The 15288-nt window shown below is 47.7% G+C and overlaps 1 long non-coding RNA gene across 1 annotated transcript in view; it reads left to right on the forward strand.

Annotated features, from left to right (window-relative positions):
• The first annotated feature begins 11461 nt into the window (after positions 1 to 11461).
• The window catches only part of LOC123730419 (uncharacterized), a 59374-nt gene continuing 55547 nt past the window's right edge, over positions 11462 to 15288 (forward strand). The window contains exons 1-2 of the long non-coding RNA XR_006761818.1: positions 11462 to 11821; positions 11996 to 12019. This is a non-coding gene — a long non-coding RNA (uncharacterized lncRNA). The remainder of the gene's footprint in view (positions 11822 to 11995; positions 12020 to 15288) is intronic.

The following is a 15288-nucleotide window of genomic DNA, read 5'->3' on the forward strand; positions in this document are numbered from 1 at the left end:
GAGCTGTAGGGCATTTTAAAATGTATGTCAAACAAAAACAAATGATTTCAAAGTGAAACAAACCATAGAACTATGCACAAGGACGATTGAAAAATCATTGCCTCAGCATCCGTTAGTGTGTAATTGCCCTGTACCAATCAATCCACGCCACTTGTCAGTCAGCATGGCTCAGTACTGAAGAGCATGCGGTCAGTTCATGCCCAACCCACCTTGTGGAGAGCCAGCCTCCTATAGGTTCACCCTTACCTACACTACTGTTACTGTATGGTTTAGCAATGACTATCACATACATTCAGCATATAAACATCTTAGTTTCGAACCAATAGACAGAAGCTTTGGCTTTGGTTAAACCACATGGCTAAACATTAGTTAGCTAGCTAACGTTAGCTTCCTAGCTAGCTGACATTCACCTAGCTTGCCTCATCAATAGCCTGCTTTAATAACAGAAGACCAAATAACTACTTACTTCAAAATTTAAATGATAGTTGATTAGCTAGTTAGTTGGTTAGCCAATTTCTCAAATCTTCTTCTTTTATGATATAATGGTGGTTCTTCTTCTATGGTCCGCAAACCAACGTTAAAAGTGCATGCTGCCACCTAATTATTGCAAACTATGACATGAAGTAATAAACACATTTCAATATGTTGCAAGAGAAAAGATAATTCGCCCTTATTAAACTCGCCAGATCATTTTCCATCAAAGGATGTAGATTTAACTCGTTCGACTGCTATGATTAAGCAATAAGGCACGAGGGGGTATGGTATATGGACAATATACCACGGCTAAGGGCTGTTCTTAAGCTTGATGCAACGCAGTCTGGATACAGCTGTGAGCCGGGGTTTATTGGCAATATACCACACACCCCCTGGGTGCCTTATTGGTTGCCGTATTGCTATTATGAACTGGTTACCAACGTAATTAGAACAATATATTTAAAAAAAAATGTATCATACCCCTGGTATACAGTCTAATATACCGCGGTTTTCAGCCAATCAGCATTCAGGGCTCGAACCCGGTTTATAATTGTAAATAAATCCCTTTAACGTATGTGTCTAACTATTGATAAATCCGTCAGGAGAGTTTGAATGATGAAAGTTGGACAGAGGATCTCGAAATCTCTGAGCAAGAAACACTTGGAGGAACTTCAAAAAATGAACGTTAGACTATTTTCTGGCAATTCTGCCCTTATTATGTGTGTAGCGTGGTGCGTACTGGCGGCAGAGAAGTCAGGCGCAGGAGAGTGAAAACTGATTTACGACGGTGTTGTTTAATAAACTTAAAAACCACCGTAAACAGAACAATCAATGAATGGGTCAAACAAAACCCGGTATCCACCAGCAAAATGTACACAAGCATTACAAGAAAACAATTCCGGACAAGGACATGGGGGGAACAGAGGGTTAAATACACAACATGTAATTGATGGAATTGAAACCAGGTGTGAGGGAAGACAAGACAAAACCAATGGAAAATGAAAGGTGGATCGGCGATGGCTAGAAGGCCGGTGACGTCGACCGCTGAATGCCGCCCGAACTAGGAGAGGGACTGACTTCGGCGGAAGTCGTGACAAGGTGCCAGAGATTAAGACTACAAACATTAGAAATGGTCTATTTGCGAGATTGACTTGTCGTTTCAATAGGCAAAGGCTACTGACTAAAATCTGGGTTGAAGATTGGAATTCAACTGTGCCATGGTTTGATTGGATAGATGATGGTAGCCTATATCCCCTGGTAACTTTTTGAAGAATCTAGAAGAAAAAGAAACGCACACCTATTAAGGCGAGGTGCTGGCTAGCGGAGTAGAAAACTTGAAAATAAGGGAGAGCCGCACACTCTAGGAGCTCAGATGCAAAAATGTAATATCCAATGTTTCGACAGCCAAGCTGTCTTCATCAGGATATGATCACAAACACTGCGAGATGACTCATTTATATAGTGTCAGAAGACACACAGGTGTCTGTAATCATATAACGCAGAGACGAAATCGAGTGGTTTGCTTCCATAAAGTGGGCCGCAACTGGATAAGTCAAGTTTTTGCACCTAATGGTGCTACGATGCTGTCACAAAATCCTTCGTTGTGTTGCAGGGAAGACCAAAATGCAGCGGAGTTGTGGATACTCATATTTTAATTAACAAAAAAAGAGTAAAGCATCCACTTGACAAAACAATAAATGATAACCACAACACTAAACAGTTTTGCAGGCTCACCAACGCAGTGCAAAAACAACTACCCACAAAACCAAGTGACAAACATACTCCTACATATATGACTCCCAATCAGGAACAACGATCCCCAGCTGTTCCTGATCAGGAGTCACAAGACCAACACAGAACAATCACACACACAAGACTGCCATGTCCTGACCCCAAAACTACTACAACAGCTCCATCTGCTGGTCAGGACGTGACAGTACCCCCCCCTCAAGGTGCAGACCCCGGAATGCACCTAACAAAAAAAAACACCAACAAACAAAATCCCCAACAAAACCCATAAACAATAACCCCTAAACAATAAGGGAGGGAAGGGAGGGTGGCTGCCGTCAACGACGGCACTGTGCTACACCCTCCCTCCCCAACCCACCTATCCTGGAGGTGGCTCAGGTGCAGGACGTGGACCTTGCTCCACCCTCGGTGTCGCCCACTTCGGTGGCGCCGATAGCTGCGCCAGGCAGACAGACCCCTCGGGCTGGGCCGGGGGACAGGAGGGCCCCTCGGGCTGGGCCGGGGGACAGGAGGGCCCCTCGGTCTGGCCACTCCGGCAGTTCAGCGCAGTCTGGCCACTCCGGCAGTTCAGCGCAGTCTGGCCACTCCGGCAGTTCAGCGCAGTCTGGCCACTCCGGCAGTTCAGCGCAGTCTGGCCACTCCGGCAGTTCAGCGCAGTCTGGCCACTCCGGCAGTTCAGCGCAGTCTGGCCACTCCGACGACTGTTGACTGGCGGGCAGCTCCGACGACTGTTGACTGGCGGGCAGCTCCGGCGACTGTTGACTGGCGGGCAGCTCCGGCGACTGTTGACTGGCGGGCAGCTCCGGCGACTGTTGACTGGCGGGCAGCTCCGGCGACTGTTGACTGGCGGGCAGCTCCGGCGACTGTTGACTGGCGGTCAGCTCTGGCGACTGTTGACTGGCGAGGCTGGGCTGACGCACTAGACTCCTGATGCGTGGGGCTGGTACTGGACGTGCCAGCCTGGAGACACGCACCTCCATGCTAGTGCGTCTAGCGGGAAACACCGGACCGAAAGGGCGCACTGGCGGTCTTGAGCGCAGGGTTGGCATCACCCCTTCCGGCTCGATGCCTACTTCGCCCTGGCACATGCGGGGCGCTGGTACCTTGCCTACCGGCCTGAAAATCCCAAGCCTCACCACAGCCCCAACCCCAAAGCACGGGACCTGTCCAGTCTGCCCTACAAGGGTACGGGGAGCTGGCCTGGGGCTGTAATCTCGCCCCGCCAAATAGCCCTTGTGCCCCCCTAAAAAATTATTGGGGCTGCCTCTCGGGTTCTACCTGCCTCCCAGGCAGGTTGTCACAGTGGACCCGCAACTGCTCCCATGTCCAGTCAATCCTCTCCGTCAACACCTCCAGCGACCAGGAATCCATCACCTCCCGAGCGCGCTGCTTCCAACATTCCTCCCTCACTTGCCTCTGTCCTCTTCTCCGCTGCTTGGTCCTTTGGTGGTGGGTAGTTCTGTCACAAAATCCTTCGTTGTGTTGCAGGGAAGACCAAAATGCAGCGGAGTTGTGGATACTCATATTTTAATTAACAAAAAAAGAGTAAAGCATCCACTTGACAAAACAATAAATGATAACCACAATACTAAACAGTTTTGCAGGCTCACCAACGCAGTGCAAAAACAACTACCCACAAAACCAAGTGACAAACATACTCCTACATATATGACTCCCAATCAGGAACAACGATCCCCAGCTGTTCCTGATCAGGAGTCACAAGACCAACACAGAACAATCACACACACAAGACTGCCACGTCCTGACCCCAAAACTACTACAACAGCTCCATCTGCTGGTCAGGACGTGACAGATGCTCTGAGATACGTACTTTTAATTCACACTTTGTTTTACCCACATAATTTACCACAAGGACAAGTTATAAGATAAATAACTGCCTTAGTGGAGCATGTAATAACACCTTTGATTGGGATAGATTTCCCTGTTTGGGAGTGTTTGAAGGATCTACATTTATAAGTGCCATTGCATTGAGCACAGCCATTACACTTGTAATTTCCATCCAGTAGGGGCGCAAATAGACGTTGTTCAGGAATATCTTGGGGTGGTAAATCAGAGTGTACCAATTGGTCTCTGAGATTTCTGCCCCGCGAGAATACGACCAAGGGAAGGTCCGAAAACACATTACCGAGACTATCATCAAATTTTAGAATGTGCCAATGTTTGAGAACGAATCCCTTAATTTGTTCAGAGAATAGTGGGTAGTTAGAACGCAAGAATGCGTCTTTTTGCGAGACTGACCTTGAAAAAGGTCATGTCTCGTTTTGTTTTGAATTTTCTCATTGGCAATATTAATCTGATCATTTTTGTACCCCCTCTCCTTGAACTTCAGCCATATTTCTGTCAAAATCTGATTGTTTTTTGCAAATTCTTTTGATTCGACAGAATTGGCTGTAGGGCAAACTATTTTTCAAGGGGAGTGGGTGACATCTATCAGCCCTCAACAAACTGTTACGATCAGTAGGTTTCCTGTAAAGATCAGTATATAGAACATTATTTTCACACAAGATCAGAAGATCAAGAAAACTGATTTGACGTGTATCAGATTGCATAGTGAATCTCAAATGTTCAGAACAGGAGTTAAGAAAAGCATAAAACGCCTGGAGCTGTTCTGCATCACCCCTCCATAGAACAAAAATATCATCAATATACCGTTTCCAAATAATGATGTTAGGCAAGAAAACATTTTTAGAGGATTGAAAAATAGACTGTTTCTCCAAGTAACCCACATACAAATTAGCATAGTTAGGAGCCATGGGGGATCCCATAGCAGTACCCTTCGTCTGAATAAAGAAATCATTTAGAAACATGAAATAGTTATGTGTGAGTACTATTTCAGCCAATGTTATAATGCAGGCACTGGAAGGTAGTTCATTAGGGTCACGTTGCAGAAGAAAATGTTCCATAGCTTCAATACCGCCCTCGTGTGGAATATTTGTGTATAACGACTCAACATCAAAAGTAACTAACAAGGTATTCTCAGGGAGAGGATCAAGAGATTCAATGATAGAGATCATACTGCTGGTGTCCTTTACAAAGGAGGGGAGCTGTTCTGCGAGTGGTCTAATAAAAAAGTCAACAAAAGTAGATAGAGGGGCCGTTACTGCATCAATGCCCGCTACAATAGGGGCCGTTACTGCATCAATGCCCGCTACAATAGAGGCCGTTACTGCATCAATGCCCGCTACAATAGGGGCCGTTACTGCATCAATGCCCGCTACAATAGGGGCCGTTACTGCATCAATGCCCGCTACAATAGGGGCCGTTACTGCATCAATGCCCGCTACAATAGGGGCCGTTACTGCATCAATGCCCACTACAATAGGGGCCGTTACTGCATCAATGAACGCTACAATAGGGGCCGTTACTGCATCAATGCCCGCTACAATAGGGGCCGTTACTGCATCAATGCCCGCTACAATAGGGGCCATTACTGCATCAATGCCCGCTACAATAGGGGCCGTTACTGCATCAATGCCCGCTACAATAGGGGCCATTACTGCATCAATGCCCGCTACAATAGGGCACCCTGGAGGGTTTGTAACATTCTTGTGTAATTTCGGCAAAGTATAGAAAGTGGCAATTTTAGGGTGTTGAATAGCCAGAAAGTCATGTTCTTTTTTGGTTATCTGACCAGAATTGAAATACCCATCTAGGACAGTAAAGATCATGTTCTGAAATTGGGAAGTAGGGTCACTTCTGAGTTTCTTGTAAATGGTGTTGTCAAGCAGTTGTCTGTGACACTCATTTACATAAGCTGTCCTGTCCATGAGTACAACCGACCCACCCTTATCAGCAGGACGAATAAGGACTGACGTATCGGATTGTACAACCGACCCACCCTTATCAGCAGGACGAATAAGGACTGACGTATCAGATTGTAAATCAAGCAAAGCTTGTTTTTCATCCTTAGGCAAATTATGGAAAGATTTGGACTCCTGTTTGTTCTTAAGGAGATGAGCAACATCTTTTTCAACAAGTCTGCAATATGTCTCGATAGAGTGATTGCGATTGGCTGGAGGTATAAAATAACTCCTGCTTCTAAAAGGAGTCGGAGTATGTAGAGGTGAGTAACCTACTGGTTCAATAGAAATGTCAGGATTGGGGGAGCTAAAGTATTCCCTTAAACGGATGGTTCTAAAAAACTTAAACATGTCTACCTTAACATCAAAATCGTTACACTGTGTTGTAGGCACAAAAGATAACCCTTTATTAAGCAAAGAGACATGGGCAGGGCTCAATATATTGCTTGATAAATTAAAGACACTCAGTCCCGTGGGTTCTGGGACCGTGTGAACGGTCTCCTCTGCCTCTGATAGTCGTTTCTTCTTACCCCGTCGGGTGCGGCTTCTCGTCGATGCGCGTGCCTGCGGCCACCTGCGCCCTTCCGTTGGCCCAGTCTCTCGTTGAATAAAAAACTACCACTGGAAGCCGATGAGGCGCTGGTTGTAGAGTGTTGGTCAGACGGCGGTGGATGGAAGTAAGCGTCATCCCTCCTGCGTCTTTCATGGAGAGTTGGTGCAGGACCTCCTCTGTCAGGGTTTCTCCAGAAGTAGACTTTATCCTCGGTCTTATCTTTTTTGTCTTGGTTGAATTTCTTGATTTTAAGTTCCTTTATTTCTGTAGACAGCTTGTCCTGGAGGCTTGGTTAGTTTTCATCAGTTCATTGAATATGCCATCATCATTAACAGCTATTTGTAGAGCTGTGCGTTTCTCTTTAATCGTATTATCCATTTCACTAAAATCCTTTTTCAACTGGTCAACAATTAATGTCATTAAATCAATAGAGCACTTGTTCAGGATGGCACACCAGCGCTCACAGAAATCATCTGTGCTCTGTCCCAATGATGGCTCTTTTTGCCACCTGAGTCCACGTGGAATAATGCCTTGACCCTACGGAATCACTAAGAGTGACTATATGTAGATGCATTCTCGTCTGGAGCTTAGATAAATGTAACAGTTCTTTCGAGAGGTCAGAATTACCTCCCGGCATGTCAAAAAGGGACTCCAAAACAATGATCTTATCACGCTCCCTTTGGCTATATTCAAAGTAGTCTTGTATGGGTCTGTGACCAGTGTCAGGAAAATAATTATCATTCGGCATCGTTTTAGAGCTTTTTTGTTGGTAGGGTGCTGTTTACTGGGTAACAGAACAATCTAGAAGAAAAAGAAACGCACACCTATTAAGGCGAGGTGCTGGCTAGCGGAGTAGAAAACTTGAAAATAAGGGAGAGCCGCACACTCTAGGAGCTCAGATGCAAAAATGTAATAACCAACGTTTCGACAGCCAAGCTGTCTTCATCAGGGTATGATCACAAACACTGTGAGATGACTCGTTTATATAGAGTCAGAAGACACACAGGTGTCTGTAATCATGGCCAAGTGTGGCCTAATATCATTGGTTAACTCTGAAATATAAAAATGGCATACAAAGAACATACAAAAGAACAAATGGATAGCATACGATCATAGATACATTTTAGACTACACAAGCTTACAAACAATTACAATGGCAAAGTCAAAATAATCACAAGAATGGCTTCAGATCAAAGTCTACATTGAGACCGAAGGGAGCAAGGGTCTTTAAATTAAAGATCCAGGCAGCCTCTCGTTTCAGATGTAACAATTATTCAGGCAGCCATTCTTGTGATTGTGACTTTGCCATTGTAATTGTTTGTAATCTTGTGTAGTCTAAAATGTATCTATGATCGTGGTACAGACTTTTGACCAGACAAACAGGTCATTTTATTTTTCACGTCAAGTAATCTCTGCTTTAAGTTGATTGGAGAATCATTTTTTTTTGTTAGATATAAGAAGAATGAAACTTTTTGTTGCATCATATCCCTGGATCTCATTTAATGTTTTGGCCGTTTGGGAACTTCGAATGTGGACTGTATGCGTCCGAAACAACCCCACTTCAGGCTTGGGCAGTGGTTATGGTCAAGAGGAAAGGAAGCCACTACAATCGTCATAAATATGGAAGAATTCTTCAGATTGTTTTGGCTGGGAAGCACGTAGACGCCTTAACTCAGCCTCCCATACTTACAGCCCTTAACCCCAGCACACCCTAACCCAAACTCAGCCCTGTCCCCCAGCCCTGTCCCCTGCACACCCTAACCCAAACTCAGCCCTGTCCCCCAGCCCTGTCCCCTGCACACCCTAACCCAAACTCAGCCTTTACCCCATCCCTGTCCCCTGCACACCCTAACCCAAACTCAGCCTTTACTCCCAGCCCTGTCCCCTGCACACCCTAACCCAAACTCAGCCCTGTCCCCCAGCTCTGTCCCCTGCACACCCTAACCCAAATTCAGCCTTTACTCCCAGCCCTGTCCCCTGCACAACCTAACCCAAATTCAGCCTTTACTCCCAGCCCCCTATATGGTATGTCTGACTTTCTGATTTGTAAATTCACTGCAGTTCCCAACATTGACCAGCAGGTGGTAATGATACTCTCTTCTCAGACAGTAAATGACCACCAGTCAGCTACATTTATTTTGTTAGGAGGGGATGGAAAAGCATTGAGACTATTTGTCATGGAAGCAATTTCACTCATTTACTCATGTGAATGGGTCCAAAGAGATAAGAGAAGCTAATATTGATCGGCACTGTTAAATCTTTACAGCTCAGGATAATATGACTATAATTAAAGAACATCACTACCATCTGTTGGCTGGATCGGTCTTCTGATTTGAATTGAAACAGTTTTTAGAACTTTAGAGATGAACTAAAATATGATGATAGAAGACAGCACCATGCTGTATGACAGCATCAACCCTCTAATGTTGCTCACTAGTTAACAAAGTCACAAACCCTGCCCATTTTTACATTTTACCAGACGCTCTGTAGTGAGTCCATTCATTTTCATACTTTTTTAGTAATTGAAACCACAACTCTGGCATTGCAAGCGCTATGCTCTACCAACTGAGTGTCACGGCTGTCGAAGTGATTAGACCAAGGCGCAGCGGGTTGCGTGCTCATCATATTTATTTATTATAGCGAACACGAAAAAACAAGAAAACAAAGAAAAACGACAGTACAACAGTTTTGCAGGCTATACACAAAGCAATGCAAAAACAACTACCCACAACCAGACAGGTGAAAACAAGCTCCCTAAGTATGACTCTCAATCAGAAACAACGATGTACAGCTGTTCTTGATTGAGAGCCACAACAGGCCAACAAAGAAATACAAAACCTAGAAACCCAAAACAAGAACATACACCAAAACACATAAATACAACGCCCCTCTACATACACATAACCCCCCAAACCACATAAAACAAATACCCCTTGCCACGTCCTGACCAAACTACAATAACAAATAACCCGTATTACTGGTCAGGACGTGACAGTACCCCCCCCCCCAAAGGTGCAGACCCCGGATGCACCTCAACAAAACCCCAAAAGAATCCCCTAACTAAAGGGAGGGAAGGGAGGGTGGCTGCCATCCCCGACGGCACTCGTGCAACACCCCCCGCTCCCCAAACCTCCTATAGTGGACGTGGCTTAGGCTCAGGCCTTAATCCCCTACCTGACCAAACCACCCCCACTGCATACCTCTGCCTGAGGCCAGTCACTGAAGACCCTGGACTGTACTCTGGGTGCTCCGGACTGTAGGGCGACTCTGGGAGCGCCGGGCTGTAGGACGACTCTGGGAGCGCCGGGCTGTAGGACGACTCTGGGAGCGCCGGGCTGTAGGACGACTCTCTTGGTTCCGGACAGTGGGCCGTCTCTCTTGGTTCCGGACAGTGGGCCGTCTCTCTTGGTGCCGGACAGTGGGCCGTCTCTCTTGGTGCCGGACACTCTGGACGAGGCACTGTTGCCGGACGCTCTGGACGAGGCACTGTTGCCGGAGCTTAGGACGAGGCACTGTTGCCGGAAGCTCGGGACGAGGCACTGTTGCCGGAAGCTCGGGACGAGGTACTGTTGCCGGAAGCTCGGGACGAGGTACTGTTGCCGGAAGCTCGGGACGAGGTACTGTTGCCGGAAGCTCGGGACGAGGCACTGTTGCCGGAAGCTCGGGACGAGGCACTGTTGCCGGAAGCTCGGGACGAGGCACTGTTGCCGGAAGCTCGGGACGAGGTACTGTTGCCGGAAGCTCGGGACGAGGCACTGTTGCCGGAAGCTCGGGACGAGGCACTGTTGCCGGAAGCTTGGGACTGGGCTGACGCACTGAAAGCCTGATTCGTGGTGCTGGTACTGGAGGTATCAGACTTGAGGCACGCACTTCAGGGCTAGTGCGAGGAGCGGGATACACTGGACCGTAGAGACGCACTGGCGGTCTCGAGCGCAGGACTGGCACCGCCCGTACTGGCTGAGTGCTCACTTCCCCCTGGCAAATGCGGGGCGCTGGCACTGCGCACACCGGCCTGAAAATACTTGGCCTCGCCACAGTACGCATTACCCCGAAGCACGGGACCTGTCCAGTCAATGGTTGCTTGACAAAAGCACGGGGATTTGGCTCTGGTCTGTCACCTGACCCAGCCAATACTCCCGTGTGCCCCCCCCAAAAAAATTCTGGGGCTGCCTCTCAGGCTTAAATGCCAACCGTGTACCTATATAACAGTTCCTCTCCTCTTCGCTCCATTTGTGCCGTTCCTCCCTCCCTGTCTCCACCTGTTTCCCAGGCAGCCTCTTACAATAGTCCAATAGTTTCTCCCACGTCCAGTCTATCCGTGCCTCCAATAATTCCAGCGGCCAGGATGCCATCTCCTCCCGAGCGCGCTGCTTGCTCCACTCCTCGTAGTCCACTTGCTGCTCCCTCCTCCGCTGTTTGGTCCGAGTGTGGTGGGTAGTTCTGTCACGTCCATCGTAAATATTGGACCAAGGCGCAGCGGGTTGCGTGCTCATCATATTTATTTATTATAGCGAACACGAAAAAACGACAGTACAACAGTTTTGCAGGCTATACACAAAGCAATGCAAAAACAACTACCTACAACCAGACAGGTGAAAACAAGCTCCCTAAGTATGACTCTCAATCAGGAACAACGATGTACAGCTGTTGCTGATTGAGAGCCACACCAGGCCAACAAAGAAATACAAAACCTAGAAAACCTAGAAACCCAAAACAAGAACATACACCAAAAGCCCGGAACACATAAATACAACGCCCCTCTACATACACATAACCCCCCGAACCACATAAAACAAATACCCCCTGCCACGTCCTGACCAAACTACAATAACAAATAACCCCTATTACTAGTCAGGACGTGACACTGAGCTACATTCTTCAAATCTGATTTTAACCCTAAACCACACTGCTAACCTTATGCCTAACCTTAAACTTAAATTAAGATCAGAAATGTACATTTTTATTTTCTTGATATTTTACGATAGGCCTATAGACAATTTAGACTTTGTGACTGGGTTTTCTAATAACCAGAGAGGCTGGGGGGAGGAGTTTACTCCAAGTACCTGTGCAAAGGTGAAAGTGATAGTTTTGTCTCAGTATAGACCTGAGATGTAGATTGTTCTGTAAAAATGTGTAGATATGCACAGATAGTGACTATTAGAGTGGTTATGGATTTAAATCAATTATTTTGAATGTGAAGTGGAGGACGTGAAGACCAGTAAAGGTAAGAGGAGATCTCAGTATATTTCACTTTCCAAACTAGACACAACAGTCCTGTTTTAAAACAATGAGGACTGGAGAAAGAGGAAGTGATGTTTGTATCTCTGTGATTGAGCAAAAGAGAGGATTTGATGAATTGTAATCATGTAAATATGAATGTTTTCTCTTTTTATTGCAGTTAAAATGACGTCCAGAGTTCATAGTAAGTCACCATGCTATAATTAATGATGAACTTTTCTTTCATGTATCTGGGAGAACAGAACTAAACCAACTATTGAAAATGAAATGTGTTTGTGGTTTTATTTCTCTTTATGTGTAAATGTGTGTCTGGATGAAATGTGTTTGTAACATGAGGAGTTGTAGCTGAGTTTGTGTCTGTGAGAAACAGCTCTACTGCTCCACAGTGACCTCTCCCTCCAAACATCTTTTTATTATAGAACCCATTTAATCCAGTCGGACACAATCCGGAAGAAAATAAACCTTTTGTACTTTACTGGCTCTAGAGTAATTAAAGTTGTACATATCAACAAATAATTTGGGCTTCTGAGTGGCGCAGCGCTCTAAGGCACTGCATCTCAGTGTGAGAGGCGTCTCTACAGACTCTGGTTCAATTCCAGGCTGTATCACAACCGCCCATGATTGGGAGTTCCATAGGGCGAAGCACAATTGGTCCAGCGTCGTCCGGGGTAGGCTGTCGTTGTAAATAAGAATTTGTTCTTAACTGACCTGCCTCGTTAAATAAATAAAATATGTATCCAGAGCAATAAGGATTAAGTTCCTTGCTCAAGGGCATACCAACAAATGTTTTCCTAGTTGCCTCAGGGATTCAAACCAGCGACGTTTGGGTTACTGGCCCAATGCTCTTAAGTGCTAGGCTACCTGCCAAACATTTCTGACTAATGGGAAAATACAGTGCCTCTAATTTATTCTATATATTTAGTCGTAGCAGATCCTTTTCTTTCTTCAGTAGATTTAAGTTGAGTTTGGTTCAGGATATACTGGCTCAAAATGATGTTACAGATGATTTTACCATTATCCATTAACCTTTACTGATGTTAAAATCAGAGATTTTTACTGTAAAACATCATATGTTGTTATTTCAGGGGGAATTGGCCATGTATAGACCCATAAACTGAATCAGTATAATAATTGAACTGATATTTAATGTTATTTGGTTTGTTTAGTGTCTGTTGCACAATGGTAGACCTGGTTAGTATGAATGTTGAGGCTTGGACACTGGGGTAGACCTGTTTTATATGAGTATGCCCATGGATTTCCCTGGTTTATAATGGGGTGTAGGGATACACAAGGTTCATACAGGTAATGGGACTGGATGGACGTCTATTGCTCATTCAAATCCTTTATGGCAAAAACGTTTGTGGTAGAAAAAAGAGATTTGGGCTGGGGCACTGTTACGGCTTGGTAATTGTGGAGGAGGAATGAGGCGCAGGAAGCAGCGAACACAGGGTAGTGGTGTTTTTAATATACACTCACACAAAAAAACAAATGTTCCCACACACAGGGGAGAAAATACATACGGCGTCCAACAACGTCGACATGAACACAAGCCGTCTCACAAGAAACAATCATTAATCCCGCACGAACAGGAGCGGGCCAGCTAAACTAAATAGCCCCTCTAATGGCTAATTGACCACAGGTGTCACAAAATAAAAAAAGGGAAAAGCAAAAGGGAATCGGTGGCAGCTAATAGGCCGGTGACGATGACCGCCGAGCGCCACCCGAGCAGGAGGGGGCGCCACCGTCGGTGGGAATCGTGACAGTACCCCCCTCCTGACGCGCGGCTCCCGCAGCGCGCCGACACCGGCCTCGAGGTCGACCCGGAGGGCGAGGCGCAGGGCGATCCGGACGGAGGTGGTGGAACTCCCTCAACATAGATGGGTCCAGGACGTCCGCCGCCGGCACCCAGCACCTCTCCTCCGGGCCGTACCCCTCCCAGTCCACGAGGTACTGTAGGCCCCTCGCCCGGCGTCGCGAGTCCAGAATGGCCCTTACGCTGTACGCCGGGGACCCCCCGATGTCCAGAGGGGGCGGAGGGACCTCCGGCACCTCATCTTCGTGAAGGGGACCAGCTACCACCGGCCTGAGGAGAGACACATGAAACAAGGGGTTAATACAGTAATAGGAAGGGAGTTGCAACCGATAACACACCTCGTTTATCCTCCTCAGGACTTTGAAGGGCCCCACACACTGCGGCCCCAGCTTCCGGCAGGGCACGCGGAGGGGCAGGTTCCGGGTCGAGAGCCAGACCCTGTCTCCCGGTGCGAACACGGGCGCCTCACTGCGGTGGCGGTCAGCACTCCTCTTCTGCCACGCACTGGCCTCCTTTAGTGAGTCCTGGACGGCTCTCCAGGTCTCCTTGGAGTGCTGGACCCAGTCCTCCACCGCAGGAGCCTCGGTCTGACTCCGGTGCCATGGTGCCAGGACCGGCTGGTAACCTAACACACACTGAAAGGGTGATATGTTAGTAGAGGAGTGGCGAAGTGAGTTCTGGGCTAACTCAGCCCAGGGAATATACCTCGCCCACTCCCCTGGCCGGTCCTGGCAATACGACCTCAGGAACCTGCCCACCTCCTGGTTCACCCTCTCCGCCTGCCCATTGCTCTCGGGGTGATAACCGGAGGTCAAACTGACCGAGACCACCAGCCGCTCCATAAACGCTCTCCAGACCCTGGATGTGAACTGGGAACCTCGATCAGAGACAATGTCCTCCGGCACCCCGTAGTGCCGGAAGACGTGGGTAAATAGGGCCTCCGCAGTCTGCAGGGCCGTAGGGGAGACCGGGCAATGGGAGGAGACGGCAGGACTTAGAGAACCGATCCACAACCACCAGAATCGCCGTGTTCCCCTGAGAGGGGGGAAGATCTGTCAGGAAGTCAATGGACAGGTGCGACCATGGTCGTTGTGGAACGGGGAGGGGCTGTAACTTCCCTCTTGGTAGATGCCTAGGAGCCTTACTCTGGGCACACACCGAACAGGAAGAGACATAGGACCTCACGTCCTTAGCTAAGGTGGGCCACCAGTACTTCCCCCTTAGACTCCCCACTGTCCTCGCCTCACCAGGATGACCCGCAGTAGGTAGCGTGTGCGCCCACCGAATCAAACGATCACGAACACCGAGCGGCACATACATGCGCCCCCCGGGCACCTGCGCAGGCGCAGGTTCCAACATCAATGCCCGCTCGATGTCCGCGTCCACCTCCCATACCACAGGTGCCACCAGCCTAGACGCTGGAATGATGGGAGTTGGATCGATGGGCCGGTCCTCCGTGTCATAGAGACGGGACAGCGCGTCGGCCTTAGTATTTAGGGAACCCGGTCTATAGGAGATGGTAAACCTAAACCGGGCGAAGAACATGGCCCACCTCGCCTGACGTGGATTCAGTCTCCTTGCTGCCCGGATGTACTCCAGGTTTCGGTGGTCGGTCCAGATGAGAAAGGGGTGTTTAGCCC

The sequence above is a fragment of the Salmo salar genome, chromosome ssa24 (genome assembly GCF_905237065.1).
Source record: "Salmo salar chromosome ssa24, Ssal_v3.1, whole genome shotgun sequence".
NCBI lineage: Eukaryota > Metazoa > Chordata > Actinopteri > Salmoniformes > Salmonidae > Salmo > Salmo salar.